A 13,848-nucleotide genomic window follows, 5' to 3' on the forward strand; every position below is an offset into this window, starting at 1 on the left:
CCTAAAACCGGCTGGCGGTGTGGGGCCGTTAATGGATGGAGAGGGTTGGCGCCATCTTGAGCAGACAGCCTTACATTGGAGCCCTGGGTCCCTGCTCACCCAAAGTAAGTGGAGCCATCCCTTGCTTCCATTTGGTGGGGCAGGTTGCATTATCAATCCAGGGGCAAAACCCACTCAGAATACATTTCACTGAAATGCGTTTTAATAGAGTGAAAAAGAATTTTTTTTACAATTTTTTTAAAGGACTAAGCTCTTGATCTGGCTTCCAAAAAGCTTGGCCAAAAAAAAAAAGGACTCCCTGGTGGCTCAGAGGTTTAAGTCTCAGTCCTATGAAGCTATTGCCAGCCTAGGTTCCATCCCTCGCCAGAGAGCTAGACCACATGGCACAGCAGACTTCTCCTGTCTCCGCACTGCTCCCCTCAGCAGTGTACTTCAGTAGATCCGTCTGTTCTGCTCCCCACTCTGTCTCTGGTGAAGCCTCTCACCCCCCACACTTCTGGCCTAGACCCCTGTAAAGAGCAGAACTGGACCACAGTGTAGGTTTTCTGATCCCATGCAGACCGGGTGAAGGAGGAGTCAAGAGTCCTCAGTGGTTTCATGCAGGTCTTTTATTGGGATTTACCCGGTACACAGCAGGCAGGGGTGCTGGGGGGCCGGGAGGCTGGCAGCCCTCCCAGCCCCCAGCAAGTCTTCACTCTATCTGGGCTCTCCAGCGTTCTCTGCTTCTCTCTCGGCTGCTTCTTTCGGCTTCTACTGCTTCTCTTGCTTCTCGCTCGGCTTCTACTGGCGTCCCGCGATGCCGCCCTTAAAAAAGCAGTCTTAGCCCAGGTGAATCCCATCTACCTATGCCCACACCCTACTCCAGGCGCCCATCAGTCATGCAATCAGGACCTCAAGGATCCATCATCTATCCTGATGGCGGGAGGGCAGAAAAGCCTGACATTTTTCCTTACCCTACAACCCCATTTTTGTATGCATAAATAAATAGAAATAAATCTTTCAAAAGAAGAAAAAGAAAAGGCTTAGCATGTATTCCACTGAACATCCCCCTTTCAGACAGGTGTCTGGCTGTGGCTGGCGTCCCCAGCCCCCACATGCACACAAAGATGGGGGGGAGCAGCAAAGCTGGTGGCTAATTTGTTTCCGCCACCACTTGTGCTGTCAACCGCATCCTTTTCTTTTTAAAAAAGAATACAAGAGGGAAAACAATGCCAGCATGAATTATTTAATAGTTACAAAAATTACTATCTGCAGGAATGCATGGATATGCTTCACTAAAAACCCAAATGTGTCTAATTCCAGCGCAATCAGCATGGCGACTCACGCAGGAAGCCTGAGCACCCGAGCCGGGAATCCTAGAGAGGGTGACTGAGATCTGGACCTCTGTCTGCTGGTGGTTATTTTGTGCCTCCTTGCCAGTTTTCCCTGGACAGTCTCGTCCTTTTCCAAACCATCTTTTATCCCAAATCAGTCCTCTGAAAGAACGCATCTGGTCAGGAAATGGCGTTTGCTCAAATGACTCGTCAACAATGTAAAATGTAAAGCCCGAGCGAAGCAGTTTCAGCTGGCGTGGCCGCCTGTGACCTGGCCTCTTCCCGCCCTCCCGGCCCGTCTTCATCTCCCGCTACTCCCTCACTATCCTGCCTCCACCCCTCGGTTCACCCTGCCCCCTCCGCCCCGCCCCGTGGGTCCTTTCTTCATCTCCAGGCAAATTCTCTCTTCTTCCCCCTCAGACGTGCCTTTTCTGGTCCCCCCCCCTTGAAGTAAACACCATGAATGCTGTTGAGCAAACTTCTGCAAGAAGCTTGTCTTGGAAAGGAGGATGAGAGAGGGCAGCTGGAGGGATGAAGGGCCTAGAAGGGTTGCCATTTTTTGTGATTTGGGATGGGGGAAGCTTTGTCTGCTGAGAGGAAAGTGCCCAGGGGGAAGGGGGAGGTCCTGGGGGAGCAGGGGGTGCGCTCCAGGGCCAGGGAGGGGTCAGCCCTGGGGCCTCTCCTCTGCATCCCCACTGTTTTGGATCATATGTGCTCTGATCTAAAGGGTCGGGGTGGGGGCCTCCTCTTCCCTTAGTGAAATCTGAAATGCCAGGTGTGAATGCGTGTGATGTGTGCCCGCGGTGCAGTCTGTGGCCTGTGCACGTGGGCGTAGGGAGATAGGGTTAGTGGAGACCCTCTGTAGGGTCAGGAAGACCACAGTGCAGGTTTTTCTATGATCCAGCAGACCGGGTAAAGGAGGAAGAGAGTCATGGAGCTCTGTGGCTTTTGCAGGTTTTTTATTTAGATTTACCAGGCACATGGCAGGCAGGGGTGCTGGGGGGCTGGGAGGCTGGCAGGCCGCCCAGCCCCCAGCAAATCCTCACTCTATCTGGGCTCTCTGGCGCTCTCTCTGCTTCTCTTCTTCTTCTCTCGGCTTCCGTTCGTTCTTGGCTTCCGCTGGCGTCCCCGTGACGCCGCCCTTATAAACTCAGTCTCTCAGCCCAGGTGGACCCACTCCAGGTGCCATCAGGCATGCATTCGGGACCACAGGGTTCCCCCATCTATCCCAGTGGCAGGAGGGCAGAAAAGCCTGACACTCTTTCCTTACCCTACACCCTCCTTCTCCCTTAGTCTTCTGCTTCCACAGAGACCCCCCTGGAGAGCCCATCTGTCCTTGCTAACCTTTCTCCTGGTAAAATGGGGAGCAGAAACTGGGCCCCATCTGCTTGCTCCTCTTATTTAGCATTCATTAATTGACTGGATGGGGGGGGTGCATATTGTCGTCTCCCCTCCATGCTTCCCAGCGCATGTTCTGCCCCTCCAGGAAGCCCTGTGTCCCCCTCCCCAGTGCCTGGGACTGGGTAAAGGGTTCAAGTCCAGAGTAAAGAGTTTGCCCCAATGTCACCACACACCTGCGCCTCAGGTTCTGCTGAGCTTCCATTCCTGCTGAGGCTGATCTGTGAGCCCCATCAGCTCGATTCCTGGGCCCAGTTCCTAGCTGGCTCTAAACGGGGCAGGCAGAGGGGAAGGAGTGTCCTACGACCTCTGCAGTGACATCCAAGTCACTCCCTCTCCCACTGGGAGGGCCACTGGGATCTGGTGTTGACATCAGGGGTCGAGGAGGAAAGAGTCCAGACGCTGAGGGGGTAAGGAGGTGTAGCGTCAGGCCTGCGGGGCACGGGGCAGGTTCTCCATGGGGCCGGGCAGACGGGTAAAGGAGAGTCCTGGAGCCCTCAGTGGCTTTTCAGGCTTTTAATGACCTTTCTATGCCACTTGTAGTGAGGCCACCAGGTGCCGGGCAGGCCTCCAGACCCTGGCGAATCTGTCCTCGCTGGGTTCTCCCTGGGGTGGTCTCATGGCTCTCTGCCGCTCTCCAGTGCACTCTGCTGCACCTATATACTCCACCTCCAGGCTCAGGTGCGCCCACCTATGCGTGCCGCCACCATACTCCAGGTGTCCGCCACCAGGCATGCGTGCCACATGCCCACGCGCCCAAGCCCCTCGTGCATTCAAGGCCGCAGGTGATGGCCACAGAGGCCAGGGTGCAACAGGAGGGCACTCTAAAAGACCGAAGGGGGCAAAACCCTCAGCTTCATAAAGCTGGGCCTCTCTGTGCTGATTTGATTACTGCTGAGACTTGTACTGCCGTTTTCTATTTTGAGATATAAAAATGGGTCAACAGTATGTCTATCAAGCTGACCGAGTCCTTTCTGGCCAGGCCGCAGGCCTTCCCCCGGGTGTTGCCCTGCTGTGGATCTGCTGGTTCTCCTCCCCTCTGCAGGACTGCCTTCCCCTCCCAGGCTGGCGAGGATGGCTCTGGACATGGACAGACATACCGGTGAGGCTAAGGCCCAGGCTCCTCGGTCACGGCTCACTCCTGCTTTGCTTTCTCCTGACCGACGCCCTTGGACCTGCACTAAGTGGACCCCCACCCAAGAAGAGGGGCAGGCTGTGGAGCCCCTCATTCCCAGAGCAGAGACCCGGGACGCAGGGCAGGGGAGGCTCTCAGTGCCTGGGTGCCCGGCCCTGGGGATTGAGGTGCGGGGTCCACTTGGACAATGTCCTTCATTCGCTGTGGCTCCTCGGGCAAGTTGTGCGCCTCGTTTCAGTCTGCTCATCTTTACAAAGGACACAATAATTGCATTTAAATGGAATCTGCAGTAGGAAAACTAAACATTTGTGAGGAAGTGAAATGTACTTCTGGGAGAAAATTCCAATGGCAGAAAAAGGGGGGTTTGGAGAAGAATCTTGGATTGAATCCTGTAAACCGCGGGCACCCATTCTTCTGCCGGCTCTGCGTCTGGCCTCTCGTCCTTTGTGGAACAGTGGTCCTGTTACAGAGCAACCCCGATATTAAACGGGTTCCTGGCTGTGGGTCCTCACCTGCGTGCTTTAAAGGGACTTATGAATACTCTACTACAGACACACACAAAAAGGTTAATAAAAGGTTTACTTACAAGAGAAAAGGAAATAAGGAAAATGGACAACTCAGGGAGAAAATAGGGAAATAAAGTCTTTCATGCGTCCTACCCGATCCGACGACCTGGAAACCCAAAGTCACTCTCAGAGCTGGCCAGACGCTGCTAGCTGGTGGAGAGCCAAAATGGGGTCCCCCAAAGCCCACGTGTCTGCCTTTTATATCCACCTGGCTGCTTAACCCCACCCTCAGGTCCCAGCCACCTTCCCTTGGGTGGGGATGGGATTTGGAGTTCCCAGTGTCTTTGGCTTTGACCTGGGGTGGGGGTGGAGTCCACAAAGCCTATATGGAATTTGCTTTGGGACATCCTTTCCCCCCTAACAGTCCTGCCCTGCTCATGCAGACTCGGTGACGTGCAATAGGGGCGGATTTTCTTCTGCTTTTTCTTGCTTTGGAAGATTTTGAGGACGCTGTTACTCTAAAGGAAAAAAAGCAGCTTTTCACAGACATTTAAGATTTTTTACAATCTCCAGGTTTAACCTGCTAGTGTCAGTTGGTGCAACATCAAGATTGGAAACACCTGGGGAAGATTTGCAGTGGTGGGATTAACTCAGGTCTGTGCTCCGGCCAGCGCTGCCTGGATATCTCACCTGGAGCCAGCGTGACAGGCAGGACAATGTCCCCCAGTTCCATCAACCTAACCTCCAGAAACTCTGAATATGCTGCCCTATTGGCAAAAGCAAGTTAGTAGCTGTGATTAAGTTTAGGGCCTTGGGACAGAGAAATTATCCAGGTGGGTCCAATCTAATCACATGGTTCCTGAAAATTGGCAAAGCTTCCCCAGCTCTGCTCAGAGGGAGAAGTGGCTGGGGAAGAAGGGTCAGAGAGATGCAACAGCACCAGCTTTGAAGATGGAGGAAGGGTCACAGCCAAGGAATGTGAGTGGCCCTGGGAAGCAGAAAAAAGTAAGGAAGTAGATTCTCCCCTGGAATGTCCAGAAGGGAGCATAACCGTGCCAGTACCGTGACTGCAGCCCGGTGAGACCCACTTTCGATTTCTGACCTTCTGATTCAGAGGGAACAGCATATGCAAAGTGACTATGGCCTGGGGTGCGCAGAATGTGAAGGGCTCAGGGAGCAGCAGGGAAGGTCTTCCTGGGGGCCTGGGCCTGGGGGGTCGGTTCTGGGCTGGGGCTCTCTGGTGTCCCTGCAGGAGAGAGGACGAGCCCTCCAGGAGCAGGCACGGGACATGATCCGCAGAGACCCATGTCTCCGTTTTCTTACAGTCCTGCATGTCCCTAGAAAGCAGTTACAGACTTGTACGCTCCCATCCCACAATCAATTCCTGGTGGTTTCACAATACAAAGACTGTTTAAAATCACTCAGCTTACCTCCAGGAAGAAAAAAAAACAAGTAAATTGCTGTACCGGGATAAGAACCAGGTGGATTCTGTGGCTCTTGCCATTCTTAGGGGCTGAGCCCCCTAACGGAAGCAGCCTGGAAAAGAGGATCCAACAGGTTTTTAATTCAACAAAATTTACTGAGAATCTATCAGGGGCTGGTAATCAGGGACAAAGGGCACAAAGGCCTTGACCCTGCTTGACTTGCCAGCGGGTGGGGTCTCGGTCATGAAAATTCCAGGAAGTCAGCGAGGGTTATGAGGGGCACGGATGATGCGAGGTTGGATCCTGTCTTAGTTTCTCATGGCCGCAATGACATGATTACAAATCAGTTGGCTTCAAACAACAAAGATTCAAAGTTCTGGAGGCCAGAAGTCCTCGGTCAAGAGGGGCAGCAGAGCCCCGCCCCATCTGGAGGGGAGAGTCCCTCCTCCCCTCTTCAACTTCCGGGCACTGCAGGGGTTCCCTGGCTCGCATCCGCTTCCCTCCAACCTCAGCCTCCCAATTCACGTCACCTGCGTGTCTCCTTAGAATGCTCGTCCTTGTATGAGGGCCCCTGGTAGCCCAGGGTGATCTCAAGACCCACAACAATTAGATCCACAAAGACTCTTCACAAATGAGGTTACCATCACAGGATCCATGGTGTGTGTGGAACCAAGCATAAGTATTCTTAGCCATTGCTTTGTCATTTTGTGTGTAACTGCCATTTTAGAATTTCAGGTCTTGCAGGTCTTGCTGTCCCGGGAAAGACTGCATTCCAGAGATAGTTTGGACCCTCACTCCACCCTTACTCTCTGGTCACCAATGAGGGTGAACTTGCTGTAATTGGAGCTGCAGGTTGGAGCTGCATCTTGGCCTGGCCAGTCAGCTTAGAATGATAGCCTGGCAAAGTTGGAGAACGCATCCTTGTAGCCAATGAGTAACTGCCAGCATAATTTAACCTTATTAAAGACCCCTGCTTCCTTTGTTCGGGGCTCTCGGTATCTGCCACTGTGTTGGTAGGTGCCTTGAACCCGGACTCGAGTCTGAAATAAACTCCCTTTTGTGTTTGCATCAGCTGTCTTTGGGTTCTTGGAGGCTATGCTTGCCGAGTCTGCTGACCTTGGGCACAACAGTGTGCACCAGTCTCTTGGGGGGACCACCACTCTCAAGGGCAGATCTGCCCACAGATCTTTAAGTGCAATGACTAATGTTCTTGGAGAATGATTACAAAGGGAAGGTGAGCTCTGAGCACTTCGCATTTTCCTATTTAATCCCCTAGCACGTGGGAAGGTGGGGTGTCCTCCTACCCTGGGCCAGAGGCAGCTAGTGCACCAGACTTTTTAAGAAGACTGGGATTTGAATTTGGAATGATGAAACCCTGGTTGGGGTGCAGAGAATGGGTATTGGGGGGGAGAGGCAGGGCAGGGTCAAAGGTGGTTCCTAATTGCTGAAATGGGGGTGGCATGAGGAAAAGCTTGAACCAGCCCTCCAGCCTGGCACCCCCAGGACTCAGCTGTCCAGCCTCGCTCTTCTGGGTACTGATCACCTTCCATCTGTGAAAGGGACGGTGGAGGTCCCCATCTCTCCCAGCCTGGGCCTTTTTTAGCCACCTCTTGTTGTTCTGAAATCTTTTGCTGCGCCTTCTTATCCCCAGCAGGCCGGGGAGAGGCTTGTTAGCATGCATTTCTATGGTGCCTCTTCCCCGAGGGGCCCTGGCTGGAGCGCTCTGGGAAAGGAGACATTTCCATGGAGGCCTCGGGATTACTCAGCATTCACACGTTGCTCCACGCTCCATGGCATGTGTCTTCCTCTCCCCAAATTTAACTTATGTGGGCCTCAACTTCATCATCCTGGCTGGAGCTGAATAAAGCTTGAAGTCTCAGCTCTGACACCCAGGAACCACCGTCTTCCAAGTTTCCCCAGGCTACAAATTAGGATCTTTGAGAGCAGTGAGCAGCAGCCAGCTTCCCCGGGACTCCAGCCTGCCCGCAGGCCGTGTGAGGTCTGGGCCTCCTGGGTTCCCGTCCAACCTCGCCCCTTCTGGGCTGTGGGTCAGGAGCAAATTACCTCATGTCCCTGAGCTGCCTCACTGTAAAATGGGGCCATCAGCAGTACCTACCTCACAACGCTAAAGGAGGAACACGATCCACAGTGCTGGGACAGCAGGATCTTGTAGGAAGCGGGTGCTGCCTATGGGCGGCCAGACTGAGGCCGGGCCCTGACATGACCCTGATTTGTCTTAATGGCAGGTGAAAGGGGTAACTACTGTGTTTCAACAGCTGGGCTGGAGGCACCAGGAGCAGACCTCACACCCGGGTGGGGACAGACCCAGGAACGCCCCCAGGAGGGCCAGCCCTGCGCTGCTCAGCATGGAGGAGGAGCTGGGAGCAGGAGGAGGGGGACCTGCAAGGGTGGGGCCGGTGCTCACACACTCACCACACAGTCATCTCACGTGTTCACCCACATGGGCTGACTCACTACACGTGCTCACTCATACCACACGCTCTCTCTGCTCACTCACACACACACACGTGCTCAAAGGTTGCTCACACCACCACTGACCTCACACAGCCCCTCGCACACTGTTGCTCACACATATTCACAACACACGCACACACACACACACACACTGTGGCCCAATGAATGACCTGACCTGACACAGGGCCAGGGAGACCCTACCATGGAAGTAGGAGCAGTAATAGACACAGAGATGGACAAAGAGGGCAGCAAGGATAGAGAGAGACAAAAATGTGGCAGGTGCTGTGGGACAGGGAAGCGCCATGGACTGAAGAGAAGGCTGGAGGGAGATGGCCGCCCAGCCAGCCCTGTGATGGCTACGCTGGAACGCAAGTGGCCAGAGCTGCTCAGCAGTCCAGCCGTGCGGTGGGCCGCGGCCTGTGTGACTTGTTCTGTGCAGGTTTGCCAACCACTTGGGTTCCTGTTAACCTTCCTTCTTCCCAGTGACCCTGGCCAGGGCTGTGCCCTTGCACCACGGGGCCCTGAGGCCTGGGGAGGTGGAGTCGCTTGTCCAAGGTGCCATGGAGCATCCGAGCTGGCGCACAGGCCAAGTTCTCTGCCAACTGAGGGCTGACACGGCCGTTCCACAAGCCTCTCCAGGTGACAGGGCCCAGGTGACTGCACAGGCGGATGAGGGGGCCTGGGCCCACTGGGCCACTCCTGGCCCACCTGTCTGCCGTGTTGTTGCTACGTTCTCCTTGGAAGCACAGTCCTCGCTGCACCAAGTGTGTCTTGCTCCATGCCCACACACCCGCTGACACACACATCTGGAAAGACTTGGTGGTTACCCTTCAACAACGGGGAGGGAAGTAGGTGGATGAAAAAAACCCTTCTCTTCTACCCCTCCAGTGGAAAATTCTGAGATGCCTTCTGCAGGCTCCTCAGGGGGCACCAGGATGAGTTCCATTGCCCTGGGCAGTGACCGCTTCTTCACACACCTTGTGCTTACCTGGGATCACTTCCCAATGAAACCACCTGTATGCAGGCCCCTACCTCAGGCTCTGCGTTCAGCCAAGGCCCCAAACAGGGCTCTCCAGGGGCTTGGCATCAGGGGAGCTAACGATCTTCTCTCCTCCCATTTCTCTTTCCCCAGGACACCCGGGCTCCACTCTGGTCTATTGTTTGCTGGATTCAGGAGCTACCACATTTCCCCAAGGGGCCAAACCACTCTTGTTTATCCAATAACAATTAATTCTTAGCCATCATCACTAATCTCAAACCCTATGAACAAAGGGCACCTTCAGCAAAGAAGTATTTTATCCAGAGTGGACGCTGGGACTGGGTGGGGTTAGGATGCCTTCCAAGCTTACACTCAAGTCCATGATTCTGTCTTCACTTTAGCACACTCACCTATTACCCACGCAGCCATTCATGGTCTCGGGTTGCATGGGTGCATGCGCTTGGGTTCTAAAGAGAGTTACTGGAGCTTTTGGTTACAAAAGCAGTGGCACCAGTGGAGCAGATTACACAAAATGCATAGCTTGAGATGGAAGGCACTGCCCACCCTTTTCACTTGAGTGTGCTTATTTTTAATTGCCCCTGGACTGGGATATTTCAGCTTCAGTGAGGGAGGCCTGGTTGGTCCCCTCAGGGATAGCCAGTGCACTTATTTCTTCGGGAAATCACCCATTCACTCCTGGGCTGTTTCGAGTGACTACTAGGTGCCAGGTACGGAGAAGCAGCTGCGAGCGAGACAAGCCAGGCTCTTGTGGCCTTGCCAGTTTCCTACTAGTTGCATTTTTCTCTGAGCAGGGCTGGGAGCGGCTTTCTTGCTCTGGATATTCACTCAGTTGTCTCTGACTTCCAGGGAGGCCCAGCGAGTGGCTGCAGCAGTCCCAGTGGCCTTCCCACACCCACAGGGCAGGACCGCACCCATAACCTGAATGCAGAGCAGGGAGGGAACATGCTCCGGGCCTTTCCTGCAGCTGAGCCGCCGTCAGGAGGCTTCAGCTACCACCCCTTCAGGCCCAATCAGAGCATCCAGTCCTGAAACGCCCAGTTTCAGTCACCCCTGACTGCTACCTGTGCCCAGGTATACTCCACCGTTCCTACGTTGTTTGGTTTGTATAACTGTTGCTCTTAAACTAAATTATATTTAGATATGACTTACATGCATAGAATCTAATTTCTTGATGTTGGTGGACATGGTGTCCTGGAGGAGCTAGCAGGCATCCTGAGGGCGGGGGCTGGATGTTCCTCTGGTCCTGGCTGATGCCCAAGCGGCTGGGCATCAGCTCTGTGCTCTCACACATGGCTGATGAACAGGTGCCCACAGGAAAGGGGAGGGAAGGGAGGGGAGCAGTGAGGTCATTGGTAAGGGCAGGAGATTGGGATTTATTTTTTAAAGATTTATTTATTTAAGGCCTCCCTGGTGGCGCAAGGGGTTAAGCACAGCACTATGAAGCTGTCCTCAGCCTCTGCAGCCTGAGTTCTATCCACGGCCGCCCAGGGAGCAACCCACATGGCACAGCAGACCTCTCCTGACTCACCCGCTGCTCCCCTCAGCAGTGTATTTCGTTAAATCTGCCTGTTCTGTTCCCCACTCTGTCTCTGGTGAATCCTCTCACCCCTCGCATCTCTGGCCTGTACCCCAGCTCTCGTATGCATAAATAAATCTTAAAAAAAATTTTGTTGCATAAATAAATCTTTTTTTTTTTTTTTAAAACATTTATTTATTTATTTATACAAGCACTGGGTACAGTCAGAAGCGCGGGAGGGTGAGAGAATTCACCAGAGCCAGAGCGGGGAGCAGAGCAGGCAGAAGGACCGAAGTACACTGCTGAGGGGAGCAGCGGGCGGCAGGAGAGGTCTGCGCGCCATGTGGGACCCTCCTCCAGTGGCCGGGGAGCAGCCGGGGATCGAACCGGCACTGCAAAGGCTGCAGGCAGCTTCGCAACCCAGCGCTCAACTGCTGTGCCACCGGGGAGGCCCACATAAATAAATCTTAAAAAAATTTCGTATGCATAAATCAATCTTTAAAAAAAGATTTCGTATGCATACATATTAGAGTTTTTAAAATTTTTATGCATACGAGAGCTGGGGTACAAAGATGTGGGGCCAAACATGTGGGGGGTGGTGAGAGGACTCACCAGAGACAGAGTGGGGAACAGAACAGGCAGACTGACTGAAATACACTGCTGAGGGGAACAGCCCGCGAGGCAGGAGAGGTCTGCTGCACCATATGGTTTCTCCCTGGCCGCTGGGGATCCAACTAGAGCTACAGAGGCTGAGGATTGCTTCATGGTGCGGTCCTTAACCCTTTGCGCCACCAGGGAGGCCAGATTGGGATTTTTACCAGGGATATCTGTGAGGAACACTCTTCCTTCATGGGGTGGGTAGGGAGAAGAAGCTGGGGCACGGGGACAACAGCAGATCCAGCAGGGAACCCTCAGGGCCTTGCCTGAACCCTCAGGGGTGTGGCCTTGCCAAGCAGGGAGCTGCACAGAACTCCAAGAGTTGACATGTACCTGAGAAGGGGGAGGAACCCACAAGGATGCAATGTGGGTGTCCATGTACCAAAGTCAGCCCAGACTATCCGCTTTTTTCCTTCCATGAACATTTGTCCCTTTGTTAAACAAAAATCAAGCTTCCTTTAACATCTTGTAACAATTAAAAATAAATGTTTGGACTGCAAACAAAACAATGGGGAACATGCAGCAAAACCTTCGTCAAATTACCCTCCTCCTAAATCTGAGATTATGCCCTCGCCTTTGTAATTAAGGTCCTGACAAGCTTGGGCTGAGGACCGCAGATTTTCGGAATCAGTGTGAGGAAACCATAGAAGCAGCTGTGACAGGATCCATTCTCTAATACATCTGTTCTCTGAGGGACGTTTGAGGCTCTGGAAAGGGCACCCGTGGGCGACTTTCAGGAGCTTGAGGAAGCACCACCATGCAGGGCCTGGATGGGGACTTTTTCTCCTCCCTGACCTATTTCTTCTTCTCTCTCCAGGGAGCCTGTCCCCTAAAGCTTCTAGCTGTCTTAGCAGCGTCCTCCAACCGCAGACGTACTTTTGCTCCCGCACAGTCTCCTCTCCCTTTATCTAAATTCCTGAAATCCGTGATGGATCTTGGCAAGATGTTCTATCAAAGTACAGGAAAGTAAATCCGCACTATGGTGTAAGAGACTGATAGGCTTAGCCATTCAAGGAGCCTTTTAGTTTTCAGGGTGTGTGTGGGGGTTGTAAATTCAAGCACATCCCAGGCCCCCTGGAAGCAGGGCGGCCTCCAGCCCCACGTGCCAGGCGCCGGGCGCAGCTACAGGCCCTTCCGAGGCGATTCAGGCCCGGGCGCCCGGGTGTGAGCGGCCAGGGTGGGCGGGGACACGGAGGCCGCGCGGGCGGGGGAGCCCGCGGTCCCCCCACCGCAGCCCCGGCCTCTGCGGGTCCGGAAGGAAGCGGCGGCCGGGCGGGGGCGTCGGGGGCGCCGCGCCTCACCTGCGGGAGGGCGCGTCCCGGGGCGCCGGCGCGGGAAGGCGCAGGTTCTCCCGCCGTCCGACGCGCCGCCGAGCCGGGGCCACGGGGGTCCCCCCGCCCGCGCCCCCGCCTTCCCCCTCCCGCTCCCCGGCTCCGCAGCGGGGCGCCCCTTGCGCCCCCCAGAACTCCGGCGCGCTGGGCGCGAGGGCGGCGCCTGCGGGCGGGAGGGCGGGGCCGCCGCCTCCGGGCCTGGAGCGCGCGGGGCTCAGTGTGCAGCGCGCCGCGCCCCGACTCGCTGGCTCGCTGGGCGCGGGCGGCCAAGGATGCTGGCGGGCTCCCCCGGCCTCGGCCCGCGCTCCCGCCGCGCAGGGCCCCGGGCGCGCCCCTAGCCGCGCCGCCGCCACCCCGCGAGGCCAGAGGGGACCCGCCGCGCCGCGCTCGCCCGGCCCCCGGCGGGCGCCCCGAATCTCCGGCCCGCGGCGCCCCCACCGCCGCCCTCCCCTGCGGCCGGCGCCCGTGGGTGCCGGGGGCAGCCCGCGCCTCTCGCGGCCGGACCCCGGGCCTGACAGCGGGGGAGGCGCGCCCCGGCGGGGCGGGGGCCACGGCTCCGGGGGGGAGCGGCCCCGCGCGCCGCACGCGTGGCCCGGCCGGGCCGCGAGGCTCCGAGTCCCGCGCAGGTAAGCGGGGCGCGGCCGCGGCCGGGGGGCGCCGGGGCTGGGGGGGAGAAGCGAACGGAAGGAGGCGCCGGGAGCCTCGGGGGCTCTGCGGGCGCTTCATCCTTCCCCGGCTCGGGCCTGGAGGAGCCCGGAGGAGGCCAGGCGCTGGCCGAGGGGCACGGGGGCGCCAGGGGTGCGGGCGGGCAGCGGGGTGTCTGCGCGGAAGGACTGGGGGCGCCGTGGTCGGGCGCGGCGGGGCGCGGGGGCGGCGGGCGGGCTCGGCTCGGGGCCGCCGGCGCGAGGGCGCGCGCGAGGGCGGCGGGTCCGGGGGGCCCCGGGCGGAGGGGAGAGGGGCCTCTACTCAGCGGGTCCTTTTAAGTTCCAGATGGTCGGCGCCCCCTGCGCCCTGGACGCCCGCGCCGCCCGCCTGCCCGGCCGCCCTGCCCCGCCGCGCGCCCGCGCGCCCTGCTAGGTGGCCCGGCGCCGGC

This window comes from Talpa occidentalis, unplaced genomic scaffold, assembly GCF_014898055.3.
Source record: "Talpa occidentalis isolate TD23 unplaced genomic scaffold, MPIMG_talOcc4v2.1 talOcc4.5, whole genome shotgun sequence".
Lineage (NCBI taxonomy): Eukaryota > Metazoa > Chordata > Mammalia > Eulipotyphla > Talpidae > Talpa > Talpa occidentalis.